A 19,352-nucleotide genomic window follows, 5' to 3' on the forward strand; every position below is an offset into this window, starting at 1 on the left:
TGCAAGCCTCAACTTTGTACACACCACTTCCCCTTTCCAGTGTGTCACCACGAGATAAGCAAATGAAACTCAGGTTTGTGTCTGGGATTGGCCGAAGCTGGGACTGACTTTTCCTCAGTGTAAATAACTGCCTCCTATTTGCAGACACGCTGTCCAGGAGGAATATTATGTACCAGGAAGCGTGCCATCGTGTAAACGCAGTTCAATTGGCAAAACCAGCACATATGGTTCTGCTCCAAGGGGAAGAATGTGAGGGTGGGGGAACGTAGCTGCTCTTCCAATGACAGTTGGAACGCTTGTTCATACTAATTACAGGAGCAAAACCAATAATACGAGCAAAACTGCCTGGAGAGGATGTCATGTGGTCCAAGGCCACCCTCAGAATCAGATTTGCTATTTACTAATCAGCAAAGGACTGAGCCTGATGCGAGCTGAAGCAGTTTGCTACCCTCCAGAACACACCCGGCTCCCTGACACTGAGCACATCCTACATGCCTGAGCAGATCCAGTGTTTTAGCATGTTATTAGTTCATCTTCACTAGCCTTCCTATGTAGACAAGGTCCAAAGGCTGTTAGAAGTTGCCTGTGTAGCTCCCATGCTGGTGAGTTTTGGGAACACTCTATGCTCTAGTCAATGCTTGAAACAGCTCAACTAGATGATCTTAAGGTCCTTTCCAACCCTAACTGTTCCATGATTCTGTTAGGAGTGGCACAGAAATTACTGTTGGGCCTGTCCCTGGGCTCTCTAATGAGAAGTTGCTTTATTATTACAGGACTTGTAATAGCAATATGTGCAGAGATGGAGTTACCAGCTCTGCAGACCTAACATAAGCAGCATGGCCAGCAGGTCAAGGGAGAGGATTCTCCCCCTCCGATCTCGTGAGACCCCCTCTACAGTCCTGCATCCACCTCTGGGGCAACAGCACAAGAGGGACACGGAGCTGTTGGAGTGAGTCCAGAGGAGGCCATGAAGATGCTGCACGGGCTGGAGCAGCTCTGCTCTGGAGCCAGGCTGAAAGAGCTGGGCTGGGTCAGCCTGGACAAGAAAAGGCTCCTGAAGGGGAGACCTTAGAGCAGCTCTGGTGCCTAAAGGGGCTGCAGGAAACCTGGAGAGGGGCTTTGGACAAGGGCCTGTAGGGACAGGACAAGGGGAATGGCTTGAACCTGCCAGAGGGGAGACTGAGCTGAGCTCTTAGGCAGAAGCTCTTCCCTGTGAGGGTGCTGAGGCGCTGGCACAGGGAGCCCAGAGAAGCTGTGGCTGCCCCATCCCTGGCAGTGCTCAAGGCCAGGTTGGACACAGGGGCTTGGAGCAAGCTGCTCTAGTGGAAGGTGTCCCTGACCGTGGCAGGAGTTGGAACTGGATGAGCTTTAAGGTCCGTTCCAACACAAACCGTTCTGTGATTCTATAATTCTATGACCTATGCCTGCAGAAGCCCACTTCTTACATGTGTTCTTGAACACACTTCTTATCAAAAGCATACCTTGGCTGAAGTCATTACTTAGAGATGATTCTGGTACAGCTGTGTCCCGCTGCTTCTTACCCCAGTTAACATAGGTCTCAGTTGCTTGGTTTTGTTTTCTTTCTAGATGCAGCTAGGGGTTTTGCTGGATAAAACCCACTAAAAAGCTGCTAGACCAGACATACATGGTTTACACTTGACTTGAGAATCACCAGCAACTGATCATTAGTTTTCCTGAAGGGCTATGAAATTACAGTACTACATGAGAAGATACATCGAGATAAGAAGTCTTACAGGAACTTACTACATTCCAAAGCATTTGTAGTTGTACTTGAGAATACTCATGTTTATGCTTGAGCTGAATTTTCCTGGGGAATTCAATAATATTCCTTTAAACTATTTTATAGCTGTGCCAGGATAGAAAAAAAAACACAGGATCTCTCCACACCCAGAAATGTTCTTGCTGCTTTTCATTCTGGAAAGATCAAAAATGAATTGAAAATGCATCCTCTTTGACACATTTGGAGAAGAAAAACAGACACTAAAGAAACAATCACAGTGTAGATATTTAACTATTGGTTTAATGAGATGTAAATTACCCCTCTGTATGTGAGCTGAAGTCCTTTGTTCTCCTGCAGAGATTCACTTCAGGAAGCAGACAGTGTTTCGCTGTGGGCTGCCCGAAGATGAAAAGCTTTATACTCCTGTCAAGCCTCCAAAGCAGCTCTGCTGTCATCAGCCTCGCACTCCTCAGTAGCTGATATGTAGAACAGCCTCAACGAGAAAGTTTGCCAAGGTAGCTACAGAAGAGCTGGTAACCCCTGCCTAGAGATGGGATCCCATTTAAATCACTTTATTAACCAAGTATTGCTTATATCAGAATGGAGAAAGATGTTTGCTGTTGAAACTACACCTGCAGGTTTCCCCAGCAAAGCTGTATTGATGATGAATGTTGTAGTCCTGGTATTGCTAAATCAGGCCAACTTTTAGATATAAACTAAGAGTCCATTGCCCACCATTGTTCAGTTTACTCCTTGTGCAGGTTACACAGGTCTCATGCAGCTTCCCTCACTCTTATTCACATTTAGATCTGTACCTTGATGACCTCTGCCCAAGTAAGCATAAGCCTTTTCTAACTGGATTATCTCCTGTTTTGAGCTAAGCACCCAGGTTTCTCTGAATGTGGAGAGCCTGGTCTTGTTCCTCAGGTCACAATGTAGGAAACACTGGAATTACAGACTTGGGAGAGCACAAAAAGTTCAGTTTACTCTTCCAGTGCCTGGTGGTGAATGAGGAAAAAGCCATCTACTAACATTTCTGTACATACTAAATCCTGCATCTTCTATCTTCTCCGATATGGTTTGGGTTTCACAGCCTCAGACATTCTTAATCTGAATATGTTTAGTAAAATATCATTTAATAATTGGGAACAATTCAAACACTGACATACTGAAAAGTATGTTGACTGTGTCTAGACAAATGTACTAACCTATATTGCCCTGCAAGAAAGTCTGACAGCTTGTAATTTGTGTAGCATTTTAATTGTGATGGCTTCATCCTTACAAGAAGGCAGACAGACTACAAACAGCGGCGAGCCAGGATCAAAGGCTAAGGATAGATAGGGAAGAAAGTGTTGAATCCACATATTCCTGCCTTTGTCAATCTACACCAAATACCGTGGCATAAAACCAGATCTCTTCAGTGTTTTGGACAACATGATCAAATCATTTGGTCTGTAGATACAACACCCAAAGATGTGACAGTAGGGAACCACATCTTTGTTTATACTGACTGTGACTAGCTGGGCTGACTGCAGCAGCTGGTGTTCCTCATGCTAAAGACTTGCTGAGTTCCCACAGAGGCTTCTGTAATCCTTCAAACCCCTGTGTTGTCACAGTGAGATTGTTACAGGTACCTGAGTTAACATGCCACCAGCTCACCTTCTGAAGTGACATCTCTGTGGGCCTTGGGAGACTGGAGGACTCAAAACCCAGATATGTTTTACTCTGGCACTTGTATGTCATCTTCAGCTCCCCAGTAGGTATCTGCTCCTGTTCTGTGTTACCTGTGCCTGGATGATGTTTTGCTGGGCAAGGTTCTGAGTTGCTACAGAAACTGTCTCTGCAGCCCCGTTCAATCATAGAATCATGCATTCATTGAATAGCTTGGGTTGGAAAAGGCCTTAAAGCTCATCCAGTTCCAAGCCCCTGCCATGGGCAGGGACACCTCACACTAAACCATGTAACCCAAGGCTCTGTCCAACCTGGCCTTGAACACTGCCAGGGACGGAGCATTCACAACTTCCCTGGGCAACCCATTCCAGTGCCTCACCACCCTTACAGGAAAGAACTTCCTCCTTATATCCAATCTAAGCTTCCCCTGTTTAAGTTTTAACCCATTACCCCTTGTCCTATCACTACAGTCCCTAATGAAGAGTGTCCCCCCAGCATCCCTATAGGCCCCCTTCAGATACTGGAAGGCTGCTATGAGGTCTCCACACAGCCTTCTCTTCTCCAGGCTGAATAGCCCCAACTTTCTCAGCCTGTCTTCATAAGGTAGGTGCTCCAGTCCTCGTGGCCCTCCTCTGGACTTACTCCAGCAGCTCCGTGTCCAGCCAGACTCTAGTGACAAGACTCATGCTCTCAGCAGGAACATAAATAATTCACATTCCTGCTGGCCTGCTCTCTGCTTCCCTACCAGCAGGCTGGAGCTCAAGGGAAAGCAGCCGTGATGAGCTGCAACTCTTACCTAGAGAGTTAAAGGGGGGTTTACTGAGGTAGATTGTGTTTTCAACATGTTTTGTTTCAGAACCCTGTTCTTTTTGAGAGGGACAACACCTGCAGCCTCTCTGACAACTGTTTTTAACGAAGATAACAGTCTTCACTGAGCTAAACCCACTCCTATCACATCACATCACATCACACTCCACCAGTTGTCCCTCGCTGCAGTGCATCCACCAAGCAGGCATCTGGCTTTCTGACTGATAAAGCACGCAGTCACGTAGCATCATGGAATTAACCTGGAAAACATCCCCTGGTGCTTCAGATTTGCCTGGGTGTCCCTACGTCTGGGTAGCAGCAGATGTTGGCAGAGGTCACTGGGTAACTGTAAGTGAAGGACTCACAACATTTAGGCTCTGTTTATGCATGGTGCTGGAACTGCTGTTAACTTCATGTTAAATTGTGTGACTACTAAAATACTTCTTTACTGTGAGGGTGGTGAAGCCCTGGCACAGGCTGCCCAAAGAAGTGGTAAATGCTCCATCCCTGGCAGTGTTCAAGGCCAGATTGGAGGGGGCTTGGAGCAACCTGCTCTAGTGGAAGGTGTCCCTGCCCGTGGGGGTTGGAACTGGAGGAGCTTTAAGGTCCCTTCCAACCCAAACCAGTCTGGGATTCTGTGATTCTACATACAAATTCAAGAGGGTTCCCTCTGTACGTGTTGTAACCCCTTCTCACTGTTGACTTTTCCTGTCTATGTAAACTATCGGTCCAGTATTTAGTCTGTCCCACTCTCAACCACCCTTTTGCTGTTCAGATCTGGGAGTTCAACTCTTCCTTCTGCAAGAACAGCATCCCCTTTTGCAAGCATTTTCAATGAATATGGGATGGATGTTAATAAATATGGGCTAGACATCAATGAATATGGAATGGAAGAGAGTCCACAGGAGTGTTTGGGTGAGCCAAGTTCTCATCCACCTTTAGCAGGTCTATCACCCAAGAACTTTGTGAGTAAATTCCATGTAGTTAAATGGTATTTAGGTTGTGTTTAATGTGACTACAGCTATCCTGGCCTCCACTCAAGTCATGGACTGACCTTTCTGCTATGTTACAGGGTGGACTGGTAAGAAGCACACTGTAGGGTATGCAACCCATGTAAAAATAAAGAAGTCCTTCAACACCTACATGTCATTTATCTTCTTTGGTCGTCAGCTGCGTCTGCTGGCGGTGCCAGATCACTGTGCTGGGAGCTGCCACATGCATTACAACCTCTCCTGCCCCATCTCAGCCTGCAGGTCTGGTTTGGGGCATCCCTGGCCACAGCAGGTGGGTTGGAACTGAGTGATCTTAAGGTCATTTCCAACCCAAACCATCCTGTGATTCTATTGTAACTGTGACCTTCACAGTTTTGCTGGGTCAGCACATTTAATCCATGTATTTTCTATCCCATCATCCGTGTTGTTAGTGAAAGCTTTGAACAAACGAGGACAGACCCATGTAGCCACCCTTCTGGGTTGAAAATCTATGAAACAAATTTGTGCTGGCCCTGCTGGAATTTCAGCTCCTTTGTTAATGAGACTGCACCACGACACACAAATTACATTGATTTTTGTCAGTGCAGGGATCTGATACCTACAGCTTTTGCTTATTGATGAGTCATTAGCTTATAGGAAAAACTCCGATTGCTGTTTCTACCTGATGGATCTGCTCCTCTCCTTGTTGTTTTCCTAATGCTTACAAATAACTTTTTATCTGCTCCAGATTGAAGGACCTGACAGTGGCTGGTCTTTGATTTATTAGTTCTGAAGACCAAACCCATCAGATGCTACTTACTGATGGTATTGAAGTCAACCACCTTACATTAACCCAGTAGATGCTGGAAGTGATGTACATAAGGAGATTTCAGCCTGTGCAATTCCTGACAGTGATCCAAGATCTGATTGGCAGGGAAGCATCTGATCCTTGCTCTAACACTGGAAAACCAATTGGTAAGGGGAACACAGAGCTCTGGAAAGGAGAAGCTGTTCCTTCACATCTTTATGGAAGCAGCTCAAGAGGAAGCCCTCCCTGCAGGTGCACTGTTCTGTTCTGCCACTTGAATCACTGATTAGTATTCTCTGAGTACAGTTACACAACCAGTTTTGCACCAGCCCTGTAGAAGTTTCAGCTGCTTTGCTTATGGGACTGTTATGGGAGGCAAAAGCCCCACCAAAGGGGACATTGTGAGTGCTTTTTTCCTCTCCAAGTATCTTCTTACCTGTACAAGAACATGGTCCATCAGAAAATGGTTTGACAAGGGCCTGTAGGGATAGGACAAGGGGAATGGCTTTAACCTGCCAGAGGGGGACTGAGGTGAGCTCTTATGCAGAAGCTCTTCCCTGTGAGGGTGCTGAGGCGCTGGCACAGGGTGCCCAGAGAAGCTGTGGCTGCCCCATCCCTGGCAGTGTTCAAGGCCAGGTTGGACACAGGGGCTTGGAGCAACCTGCTCTGGTGGAATGTGTCCCTGCCTGTGGCAGGGGGTTGGAACTGGATGAGCTTTAAGGTGCCTTCCAACCCAAACCACTCTGGGATTGTATGAATAAGATGCAAGGTGGTTTTCCCTGAAGCCAGTAGAGAAGGTGGGTGGTGGTCTTTCTTTCTAGCTCTTCAGTTAGGTTAGAGGGAAGCTCCATTAACTGAATTTGATGCTTTCCCTCAAGGCAATTTTCTGGGATGAAATGTTGTGATTATTGGCTAAAAGTCTTTTTCCTGGAAGTGTTAATTTTGGGGGGCTCAGCTTACAGTAACAAGCTTGAGAGCCTCATATTGTGGTGAAAAGTCTTTGTGTGTGTACTGGATTGCTAAGGGTTTCCAGCATTTCCCTGGAGAAGGGCAAATCTGGTCTCAGGATGGTGTTTTAACTCTTAACACCACTGTGTTCCAGCAACCTTAACACTCATGGAACTCTGAGTAGAGGTGAAGCAGAGCCCCTCTCTTTTCCCATTGCCATGAGGGAGATGCTTGCACTGCTCAGCATCTCCCTCCCAACACAACTCATCTCTCCCCATTCCACCCTGTACAGCCCTGCTGTATAAGATAATGTAAATACCAAAACACATAGGGGTGCACTCTGAGGCCACACAGAGTAACTGTACAGAGTGCATGCACTGCAGCACTATCAGCACATCACCTCTTGCCATCCAGAACAGCCTCTTCCCTGATTCCTCAAACAGGATTTTCCTGTTGCTGTGGGTGGGCTGGATGCTTTAACTGCAGCCTGACTCTTCCTCTTGCTATGATTGTAATTGTCTCCCAGAGATCCTTATGGATATTGAGTAAGGAAGCACAAACCTGCTCAGCCAAGTGAGCAACCGCCCCCCTCAACCCTTTGTAGTAAGGAACAGTTTTTGACTTAAGCCTATTTTGTATCTTGTAAGAAGATTAAAGAGAGACCAAGTGACTGGTTTACTCCATTTCATGTCAGGCATATTACACATAGCTTCACCTCATACAGAGCCAGAGCAAGCAGAAGGACATGATTATGCAGCTTTTATGCTGCCCTTGAGGACTTCCAAACTGGAATGCCCTGTGAGCATCCCTCTCCAGAGGATTCCCAAAGCTTCATAGCTGCATACACATGCCACCAGCCATGGTTCTGGGGGAAAAAACACCCTATTTTGGTTGTAGCAGGGTATTTGCTTCACTATAGGAAGAGGAAAGCTACTTTGGCTGTGCTGCAAAGGGTCTGAGGAGGTGGGAGGTGTCCAGGTGTGATGGGACATGTGAAGCCATGGCACCACTGCAGACCCTGCCGGAGGGCCAGATGAACTAGCGCTTCCTTCATCCGTGGCCTGAGTGGATCCTTCTCATCACATCAGTGCAAGTGGCACATTGGAGGGCACAGAGAGTATGGCTTTGAAAGAGGGGCCCTGCAGCAGATCTGTGCCTGACAGCCGCTCTACAAGGCAAAGGGATAAAAGCCCAGTGATTTCTTCATGTACTGGTGGTGCTTGAAGCCCTCACCTTCCCAGTGGAGCCCCAGCAGTGCTGAACTGAAGTGTAATCATATTCCACAGCAGTAAATCAGTTCTCTGGCTGACCTGCTCAGAGAAGTACTCACAGTGCTCTTCAAGATCATCATGAAGTCCTGGGCTAATTCCCAAATGCTTTCACAATCCATTCCCCTGAGCTGTTAGTAGGGAAGAGACTCCAGCTCCAGTCTATCTGCATGCTGTATGGAGGTACAGCTGCCTAATAGCCCTGTCTTTGCAGCACTATTTGTCCAAAAAGTACTTCCAGGGAATAGCATCCATCACAAACAATTTGTAATGAATTAACAAACTGTTCCCTTCACGCTGGGAGCAGCTGCTGTGTTGGGATACAGTGTGAGAATCCCCATTTGGAGATGTGCTGAGTGAGGCAGGAACTGGAACAGGTTACTGGACCGGTCATGGTCAGTTCTTGCTTTGAGTTGGGTTTATATGAGACAAGAACATGTTTGGGTAGCTTGGTGTAATTGTAAGCTTGTTTAGGCAAAGGGTGAAAGTCTTTGATTTCTGTGTCTAATAAGGACAGTGAAAGGAGCTAGAATCTAGCCCCATAGCAAATCTGACTCAATAATCCATATATATATCATATATGTGATATATAGTCTATATTTTATATGATTCAGGCTCCAATTTCAGTTAAGTCAGTAAATTTAGCAGATGCACATTATCCATCACCAAGTTAATAGAGCAGATAACCACAATACACACTTCCTGGTGAGCTGATGAACTGCAGCAGAGCCAGCACTAAGCAGGCACATACTAAGGTTGCTCAAATAAACCCTTTCTAGACTTTATCTGCTGTTTCTTCCTGTTAACAAGTTCTTGTTTTTGCTTTTGCCCTTTCCCTGCTCACTGCTTCCATTGCAGGAATAGGGAAGAACATGGGTCCTCTCTGTTTCACTTGCACGACGTGTAACACTGCAAAAACAACACACTAGCACATATGTAAGTAAAGGAGCAGCAAATACACTTTATTCAAGTTGTGCATCTAACAGGCCTCGTGCTGCAAACTATGCCAAGACAAGAGCATTTAAAGGGCACAAATCAGACTGGTTACTACAGCCCAAGTTGGCTCTGCTGAGGTGCTTTATGGGCCTTTCTCCTTTGCCAAGCCCTTTTATTGCTCTCTGCCTCTGTACTCAGCTTGGGTGTAAATGTGAGTGATCAGGAGAGCAACCTGATGCTTCCAGGCCAACGTTTAGCAATGGGCTGATATTCAGATCACTGTGGTGTGCAATCTACTCTTGCCTCGTGAGTGTGCAAATCAATACTCTAAGGATAGGGCAGGGAACACTGTTTTCAGCAGTTAAGTAAGGAATTCACGTTATGCAAGATACCTGCAGGCAGACACCTCCTCATTTTAAAGGTAATATATGTATATAATGAAATTAGCACTCTGGTAGAGTCAGCAGAGCTTTGAGGTGCACCTACCTCCAGCTTTTGCTTGAAATCAATGTCCCAAAACACAAAGCTCTCCAGAAACCAGATTCTGTTCAAACATAAAGGAATGCTTAAAACTGAAAGAGAACACTTCAAGTGAGGCAGAACAGAAAAGGAGCATTTCTAAATTAACTCCTTGTAGGGCAGGTTCTTTCTTCCAGATACTTCTGTCTCATCCTGCTCTGAGGATGGTTCACAACGTGTTTCGCTGCACCAATGAGACGCATCTCACCCCCTTCCCACGGATCCAGCCGTGGCTGCAGCATCCAACACAGACAGAGGCATCCTTCTTCCCTGGTGCCACAACACCCCCCTGCGTGCTTTATTACATACCGTGTTCCAGGAACAGGTACTGCTCCTTCAGGCTGAGAAGGAGGCAGCTCTTTGGCCCTGCAGCAGCTGAGGAAATGCTCTGTGTGATCGTCTGCTTTGTCCTGTTTCAAACTGCCTGTGGGTATTCATTATAGGGGAAGATATCTGGCACTTCTGTGTCTTGTGTTGACTTATGCGGGCAAATGAAGGCACGCCAGCAAGCCCATAACTCGTCTTTATAGACAGGCACATTGCCAGTGGCGCAAGATAGCTATCTACCACAGTCATTCTATCAGGGATGGGTAATGTAAGGGATGCACGCAGTCCCTTTAGAGACAGGCTCAAGAGGTGATTTCACAGCAGAGCTTCTGTGTGCCTTCACAGCTTGTGATCCAGGTTGTGGTGTGATGAGATAAACACATCTTGTGTCCCATGTGTGGGTTGCATAGAAGGGGTGAATGCACAAACACGAGTCTCTCAAAGCACATTACTTACCTTACTTACTGTCTCACCAAACTGATTAAAGACAAAGCAATGCTCTGTATGTTAAATAGTTTAGGCTGCAGTTTCAGTTCAGTCAGTAAATGAGCAAATTCAAACTACCCAGTCACAAGTTCACCAATTCAGATTATCCTGCTCCCAGCATGACCAAGTTCACGTGGCAGGTAACCAGATAATGGAAGTACTTCTTTTATTTTAACCTTATCTTAGGATTTCATGGAGCTCTGGTTGTCTTTTAACCAGAAAACCCCAGCTACTATTTAGCCAATACATTATTGACACAGTTAACATGTCACTGGAGCACCTTCCTTTACTGGGCATAGGTGGCTGTTGAATATTAAGGGTGTATTTTGGTCTTAGGCCAGTTCAGTGATCCAAGCAGAGAGAACTGTACCTGTGCTCAGCTCAACAAAGTTCAGTTGTAAAAGTGCCTGTGCTTCATCTTCTTTAAATGCATGTTAACAGTTCTGTGTTGTACTTCGCCATCCCTGTGCAGTAGCACTGAGTATTTGGAAGCTTTACCATGTAGACAGATGATGGTTGAATCATCTCCAACAGCAGTTTTCAAATAGCACTGGCTTCTTCACTGAGAAGAGCATGCCAGTGACAGGGTGCTTTCCATTTATAGTGACTGTGAAAGATACAGCTCACCCTCCACTCTGGCTGTGGCTTAACAATACAATAAATCATAGAATCACAGAGTGGTTTGGGTTGGAAAGAACCTTAAAGCTCATCCAGTTCCAACCCCCCTGCCATGGGCAGGGACACCTTTCACTAGAGCAGCTTGCTCCAAGCCCCTGTGTCCAACCTGGCCTTAAACACTGCCAGGGACGGGGCAGCCACAGCTTCCCTGGGCACCCTGTGCCAGCGCCTCAGCACCCTCACAGTAAAGAACTTATTCCTTATATCCAATCTAAACTTCCCCTGTTACAGTTTGAACCCATCACCCCTTGTCCAATCGCTACAGTCCCTGACAAAGAGTCCCTCTCCAGCATCCTTGTAGCCCCCTTCAGATACTGGAAGCTGCTCTGAGGTCTCCATGCAGCTTCTCATGTCCAGGCTGAACAGCCCCAACTTTCTAATCCAGCATTAGGGTCCTCAGCACTGGAGCAGACAGACCATAACTCACTAACCAAGGTGCAGGTTCAGCTTTTGCTGTTGGTTAAAATGTCTTTAAAAGCGTTGTTAGTCAAATTTCACAGTGACACACAATGTGATTACAGCTACTGCTCTCTCTGTGCCATTGTCACTCACGTCAGCTCAGGTATCAGCTACCAGCTGTTATAAAACTCATAGGAACTCTGTACCATTGATAGATGTGCCCACACCTAACCGGAACCAAACCCATAAGCCTGGAGATGCACTATTGCATGGATCCAGCAATAGTATTGGTGGAAGCAGCCTCACACAGGCACTGCACAACACACTGACCATGCTTTCACTGAGAAAAGGTTGAAACATTCAAGCAGCTTAGGATCTCTAGGATCTCTTTCCTTAAAGTCACAGAGATGGCAAATATAAGACCTACACTGATACCCATTTTGGTTTATAAAACTCACTAAAACTTCCTCAGCACAGTATTTCCTTCACATCCCATCTTCCCTTGTCAATCACTGTCATGTTCTCAGCATTTGCAAAGCACTCCAGATTTTCACTGCAAAGAACAGAAGAACTAATAAGAACTCACAGCTCATCTTGTTAGCTTTTGACCTAAAACACACAAGGCTGTTTGGCAGTTTATAAGAGGACATTCCACTCATAGCTAAACAGAGTTTGCTTGCACCAGTTACCAAGGGGCCTTTTAAAAGCCTCCCATGTTCTGCTCTGAGTATTCAGGCTTGGGAAGACATGGTGCACTACCAGTTTGGTTGTAGTGCTTCAGGGGAGAGTAAGGAGAAGGAGAGTGGCATCATTACTGTAACACAGTTCTTAGACTCTTCACTACTTGTGTTCAGAAGGACACAATTGCTCTGTGCACTGTTTTCATCTCTGCTGCCAAAGATTGATCTTTGTGTGAATAAGTGGCATTTTTCATACACTCACGTTTTGCAGTGCTGATTTGGCTGGAAGACTGACACATCTGCCCCAAGCCACACATGACCAGTCAGCACAACAGTGTGCGATACTTCCCTGTGCTGTTGGACCATCATGTGCTTCCTTCCTTCGTCATAGAAGCTGCAGTGTGTGTTGATGCAGCAGAAGAACAGACCCTCGAATAACTGCAGACTTCTTATCGCTGCAGCCCCAGCTGGTTTTGATGCTTGTCTTAGTTCTACTCAGAATGACTGGAGTTTAAATAGCACGTGTACAGATGTTGTTACTATCATAACTCTCCCTTAGCTTTTCATGAGCTGAAGCATCTTCTCAGCATGGCTGCAAGGCAGAGACAAGACATCTGCAGGAAACAGCAGAGCTTGTTTTGCTGATAAGGAGCTGCTTTTTGAAAGAGAAGTGGTCCCTTCTCTGTACGTGTGTTCTCCTCACACATGGCACAATGTCCCTGTTACTGAAGTCCATCCTGTCAATTCCTTCTGTGTTGATTTTGGCAGAAGGTTCATCCAGATTAAGTGAGTGGTGACCAATCTCTGCTCTAACAAAGTAAGATCCCATGGGGAAACCTGAAGACACCCATTAAAATATTCCATGGGAAAAATCATCACATCACATCCGTATTTTCCTTTGCTAAATCCTGTGCCTTGACAAAGCAATAGCAAATTGTCACTATCCAAAGGCACTTCAAACCAGGAAAACTGCTGGCTCTTTTATTCCACTGATGTAACTTGGCTTCTTCCATCTTCATTCCTCTTTCTGTGTGGGATAGGTTCTAGGAAGCACCATGGTTATACAACTGGCATATAGGCTATGCAGGAGTAGCACTGTATCAGCTGGGTCCAGGGATAGGCAAGACCAGTAAGTGGCTGATGATGGTGTCCAAGAGACGGAATGTCTCAGGAATGTCTCACTGTCAGAAAGGAATTAACAGCAACATAGCTCTGCAGTCTCCAGCTGTATGTCAGTGTACCCAGCACTATGTCAGAGTATGTCAGTGTACCCAGCTGTGTCAGTGTACCCAGCACTATGTCAGAGTATGTCAGTGTACCCAGTTGTGTCAGTGTACCCAGCACTGTGTAGCCACTGAAATGCAGCTCTTCAGCCAAGACATTGCTTTTTGAGTCAAGGTTAAACTAAACTAAGCCACCATGAATGACACAGACCATCCAGCCTGTTCCACCTAACCCCTGCTATGTTCTGAAGGATAAAACATCCAACTGTGCCAACCTGATGAGAGCATTTGTCATGTGTTCAGACACCTACTCCAAGGGTCAGATGTCCTGCTGCTGAGGTGTCAGTGGTATTAGGGGCTCTCTCCAAAAGGCACTGAAATACAACCTGCTGGAACACTACACTATCTGCTTTCCAGCTGAATCCAGAACTTCTTGGGCCCCTGGATGCATTATACTAAGGGAGGATGGTTAGATGCTTTGGCATGAAGTAAATGCAAGCAATTAATTCCCCAAATCAGGAATTCATTAATTCAACCCAAACTAAAAGCTCAGTTTTAAGCAACTTACTATGATTCAAATCAGCAGTGATGTAGCTCAAGCCTTTCCCCTAGGAAAGGGCAGTAATTCATCCAAAACTGATGAAACCGAGTATAAGCTCAAGTAAAATCTCTTGCGTGGTATCATCAATCCAAATCCTATGGGACAGGTAGCAAACAACAAAGAGCCTGCACAAGGAATACCAAAGGGTTAGAGATGACTCAATAATTCACCGTATCATTGCAAACAGGAAGAGGCTATTCCATAAATCATGGGTTATTTCCATAGCTTGAAAGCCCATACGTACACTAACAGGTCATTACAGAAAGGGATCACACACAAGGTTTTCCATGTTATTAACCTCAAGCAGAGCACTGGTGCTAGGAACACATAAATCCTGCAGGAAGCTCCGTACAATCAGGTGCAGACTGGGAATGGTTCCAGAAGCCACAGCATATGCTGGTGTCAGGAATACATCCCCCTGCCTGCAGTAACTTTGTCCTATCTGCCTGACCCTGTTCCTCAAATCCCTTAATCGTTCTCGTGGCATTTCTCTGGGTTCAAACACATCAAACACCCTCCTTGCACTGTGGTTTTGGAATCTACTTCAAAAGGCTTGATTCCTGCCAAAGAGGAGGGTGCAAATGCTCCTGATGAGTGTTTGGTATTGCCTGTGCTTTGCGGAAGGGAAGGCCAGAGGTTATCTGATCCTCATTGAAGCTGTGGCTGCCCCATCCCTGGCAGTGTTCAAGGCCAGGTTGGACACAGGGGCTTGGAGCAACCTGCTCTGGTGGAAGGTGTCCCTGTCCATGGCAGGGGGTTGGAACTGGATGAGCTTTAAGGTCCCTTCCAACCCAAACCATTCTGTGATTCTATGATAACAGAGAACATAAATCGCTGTATATTAGAACATGATAAATTTTCCATCATCACTTACTACTGCATTTTATTATTTACAGCTCCCAAACAGATCTCCAGCCAACAACAGCCTGAACTACTTATACAATTAGTCCCACATGGAATTCCACTGACTTCAGAAAAGTTAACGACTATCTGCTAATTACATATGTAATTGTCATACTTTTTGCCATTGGATATGAAATCAGATCCATACAACCTATTCAGTCTACAGACACCTTTAAAGATGAGGCAGAGTATTACCCAACACTGGTAACACCAGCCCGTAGGCACAGAGGGTGAAGTGTTATCTCAGCTGGGTGTGTAAGGTTCAGCTCTTGCATTGAGCTAGTCTAACCTCTGCTCCCTCTGTAGTCAACAGAAAGGAAAAGACATCTCAAGAGACAGATTAGCCTCCCTGTAACACAAGCACAAGAACTGAGCCCATTCCTACATAATAGTCACCCACCTAATGAACCATCTGTTCATTAACTGTCACACGTAGTGGGACTGCACAGGAGATAACTGTACATGCCCCAGTGTTGATTGGGTCCATGCAAGCTTGTTCTGTAAACTCAGGTTCCCGAATTAGGATTGAAATCAGCCCTGGGGCGTGTGCAGTCCTCTCCACAGTGTAAGGCAAGCCTAAGCACAGTCTGGGTACCAGTAAGGTGTCTGAAGCTGGGTGAGATAAATTCCATTATTAATGGAATCTTCAGTTTCAATCCCTAATAAATGCTGGAACACTGAGAACTTACCCACAGTTATTTGTCTCATATATCTTGGTCCTAGACTGAAGTAGTTCCTAATCAACAGCAACATTAACTCAAACCTGTCTTCCTAAAGTTAATTATCATGGTTATTCTCATCTGGAAGAATAACGTCAAAGCCAAAGAAACAGCAAGGAAAAGCTCAAATGAAAATCTCCATTAAATACTTAATTTCTTCTAACTACTAACATAGGATAAATGGTGGATTAGGGAATAAAGGAAGCTTGACTTTCAACCTGTGAAGTGTTCTAACATTACAGCAGTATGTAAAAGGTTTTACAGCCCCCCTCTGCTGGTAGCAACCTGTGAGTACGGTGGACAAGCAGCTAGAGCAGCCTCCCTCATTTCAAAGCCAGCAGAGACCAGCACCTCCGACATGCTTTTTGCAGCACCGTGTAGTATCTGGCTACACTGAAGGCTTCAGAGATGTGACCTGGGCAGTGGGAAGATGGGGGACAGAGAGGCTGAGAGCCCCCCTCTGCCTGTGAGCGTTACAAGGTGCAAGGGTTATGCAGGGGGAGAACTTGCTCCCCTTACAGCCACATCCCTAGGACAGTCTGCAACGGGGGAGAAGACAGAGAGGATTTACGGCTACTGATGTGATCAGTGTTCTCTTTACTGCTCTGTAGGCAAAACAGATGGGCTAGAAACCCACAAACCCTGCCTGAACATTGCCTGTATAAGCACATGCATTCATTTTAGTTAAAATCAAATGCAAATCTAACATTCTAACATTTGGAAAGCAGGGTTTATGATTTTTACTGTTTTCTAACTAAATAACACAAAGCCATGGTGTATCTTGGACTTAAATGTGAACCTTTCTGTGATTCCACTATTATAAGAAACACAGAGTATGTGTGGATTCTCTGGGGCTGAAACATCTACTACTAAAATGGCAATGGGTCTAACCTGTTCTTTTCAGGTCTAAAGGACCCTCAGAAGAAATGTGGAGCCACCTTCACACCAAGGAGAGGATTGCAAAACCCTAATGCAAGATTACCATGATGGGGCCATAGCAGTCTGATCCTGGCGCCACTGAAGAAAAGACCATGCTTTGCCAAACTTCAGAGGTCACACACGGCCCCACAAAGGCACTACTTGGACATTGTCCGTGGTAATGTCCCCTTTGTCACAAGCTATATAAGGACCTGAAGAAGATTCATCCGATGGCATGTCAGGACACATCCAGACCCCCTGCTTGTCCTAAGGGCTATATGGAGCAGCTGTTTACAGACAAGAATGGAAATGAGTTTCAGGAAGGGGGACACAAGCCATGGGGACAGAAAGTGACAAAGGGAGATGGCACCTCTTGACACTGCTGTCCCCTCACCCCCTTCACCTTAGGGTGCTGTTGTTCCCCACCCAGGGTAAGGAGTGCATGGAGGGCAGCATCTGATCAGACCCATGCACCAGCAACTCATGACATCTCCATAGACAAGCAGGAAAGGAGAGCTCTTTGCTCCAAGCTTTTGTTTTTCTTCTTTACAATGGTGGGATGCAACAGGTAGGATTCTACAGCCCCCAGAACCAGCATTGCCACACAGCTGAACAAATGGGGAATTGCCTTAAGGCTTCTCACACCCATCAGGGCATAACCTACAGAAGGCACATAGAGCATGATGTACTATGTATGGGTGACAGGGAGACACTTGGATAACGTGTTGGCACAAACCCTCCCTTAATACCTGCTGTAGCTACAACGACCAAACCCAAGCGCCATTTGTGTGTGGTGGGCACTAGCAATACGATGTCCCTAACTGCTCAGCAGTAAATCCAAGGAAAGCTGGGGTAGCCAACCCTTTGCATCCCACTCAGGTAAACATTACCTGGAAGTTGTGCACCAAAAGCACTACCATAGCATAAGGAAAAGTCCATGGTGCACCTTTCCTTTGCGACTTGTAAATCAACTGCTCCCAAGAGGCAGATTCACCCATACCAGAGTGTGAATATTACTAAGAGGCAGACATATTCCAAACCAGGTCTTTGGCTGCCATGATTTGTACCTAAACTGACCTTTAGATAACAGAGAACTGACTACAGTGAGAAGCTGGGATACCTGAGATACCATCAAACCCATGTGAACGAGGCTCAATGCCACTCCAGATGAACAGCAGCAATGCTGTCCTGGAGAGCTCCAATGCTTCAGTGTTGACAGGAACTTGTGAGACCCTGCACGTACCTGCTTCCATGGCCAAGCACAGCACATGCCTCTGTGCTCATGACAAGGTTTATCCACAGTCAAATAACCTTCTCAAGGATGAGAGCTTGAAAGACAGACATGATTAGAAACTGTAACTAAACAAGATGATTCACACCAAGTGTATTTGCTGGGGACCAGACTGTCACATGGGAGCTGCATCTTGATCACAGGAGCCTGTTGGCAACAAGCAGCTCCTCTGTTTTTCTGTGATTCCTGACTTATTCATTTATATTGTATAAATTGGTAATTATGAATACATATTCACCAATGTACCTATGTATGCACACACATTGGTGAATATGTATTTACATATTCAATTTATGTATATATATTCAATATATGTATATTTAAATGTATACATATGCATACAAAATGTATATAAAAGTACTTATATATTTCATACATGTGTATGCCTATACTTCTAGCTATGTATCTATAAACATACTTAAAATATGCATAAATGCACAAATCATAGAATAGCTAGGGTTGGAAAGGACCTTAAGATCATCTAGTTCCAACCCCCCTGCCATAAATGTTTAATTATGTATGATGAGGATTAAGCACATTCATATATTTTCATTGGACCTACTAAAATACTGTCTTTCCTCTCCCACTTGTATCCAGGAGGTAGCACTGGGACATCACATTCTACCCTGGAGATGAGCTTCCAGGGGCAGGAATCTGCTGAAGGCTGAATGGACTCCACTGATACAAGCAGGGAAGACGACTGCCCTTCATCCCTGGGGAGATGTACTACCCACTTGGCTGTGCAACACCCTCCTGACAATCAATTCACATGAGGACTGCATCTGCCTCTCCTTTGTTTTCCCAGAAAGGGCAGCAACAGCAGTAACTCTTAGGGGATGCAATTCCTATTTTAGCTGACACTTGGCTGGAAAATAGAGTGAAACCACTGCACATCAACTCTGAAACAGCTGCCACCACATCGTCCTCACCAGAGGACAATGTTCACCGTTATCAGAACGAAGGCAGTAAATTATGTTTGCATTGCGAGAGTTCATGGTAGAGAAGTGACCTTCCTTGTATCAGCATTGGAAACGTTGGTATGGAAAACTGAGATTAGACTTTTTGTCTGTCACACATGAAACACCTAAAGTACCCAATTCTTTTTACACATCTACTTTGCCATTAAATATAAAAGGGATCTTTGTGTGTGCAGGGGTAATGTACAAATCGCTAAATGTAACAAATCAGTTCCATCATAGAGATTATACTGGTACTAACACTCAAAACCCCTCAGATTTAGGGGAAAACTGCTCCATGTCTTACTCCAGCTCTCTTATCCCACTGGGGTTTGTCTGGACTACATCTAGCAACCACCAGTGCAGCTTACAGACATCAGGGTTTCTCAGGAGGCTGCTGCCTGATCAGTCACGAGACCTAAAGCAGAAAAACATGGTTAATAAAAGCATCCATATGCACAAGGGGCACCCTGCTGCTCCTCCCCACAAATGAACCACAGCC

The sequence above is a fragment of the Neopsephotus bourkii genome, unplaced genomic scaffold (genome assembly GCF_033783945.1).
Source record: "Neopsephotus bourkii isolate Nb327-2 ecotype Australia unplaced genomic scaffold, CSIRO-AGI_Nbou_v1 NB_1825, whole genome shotgun sequence".
NCBI classification, from domain to species: Eukaryota; Metazoa; Chordata; class Aves; order Psittaciformes; family Psittacidae; genus Neopsephotus; species Neopsephotus bourkii.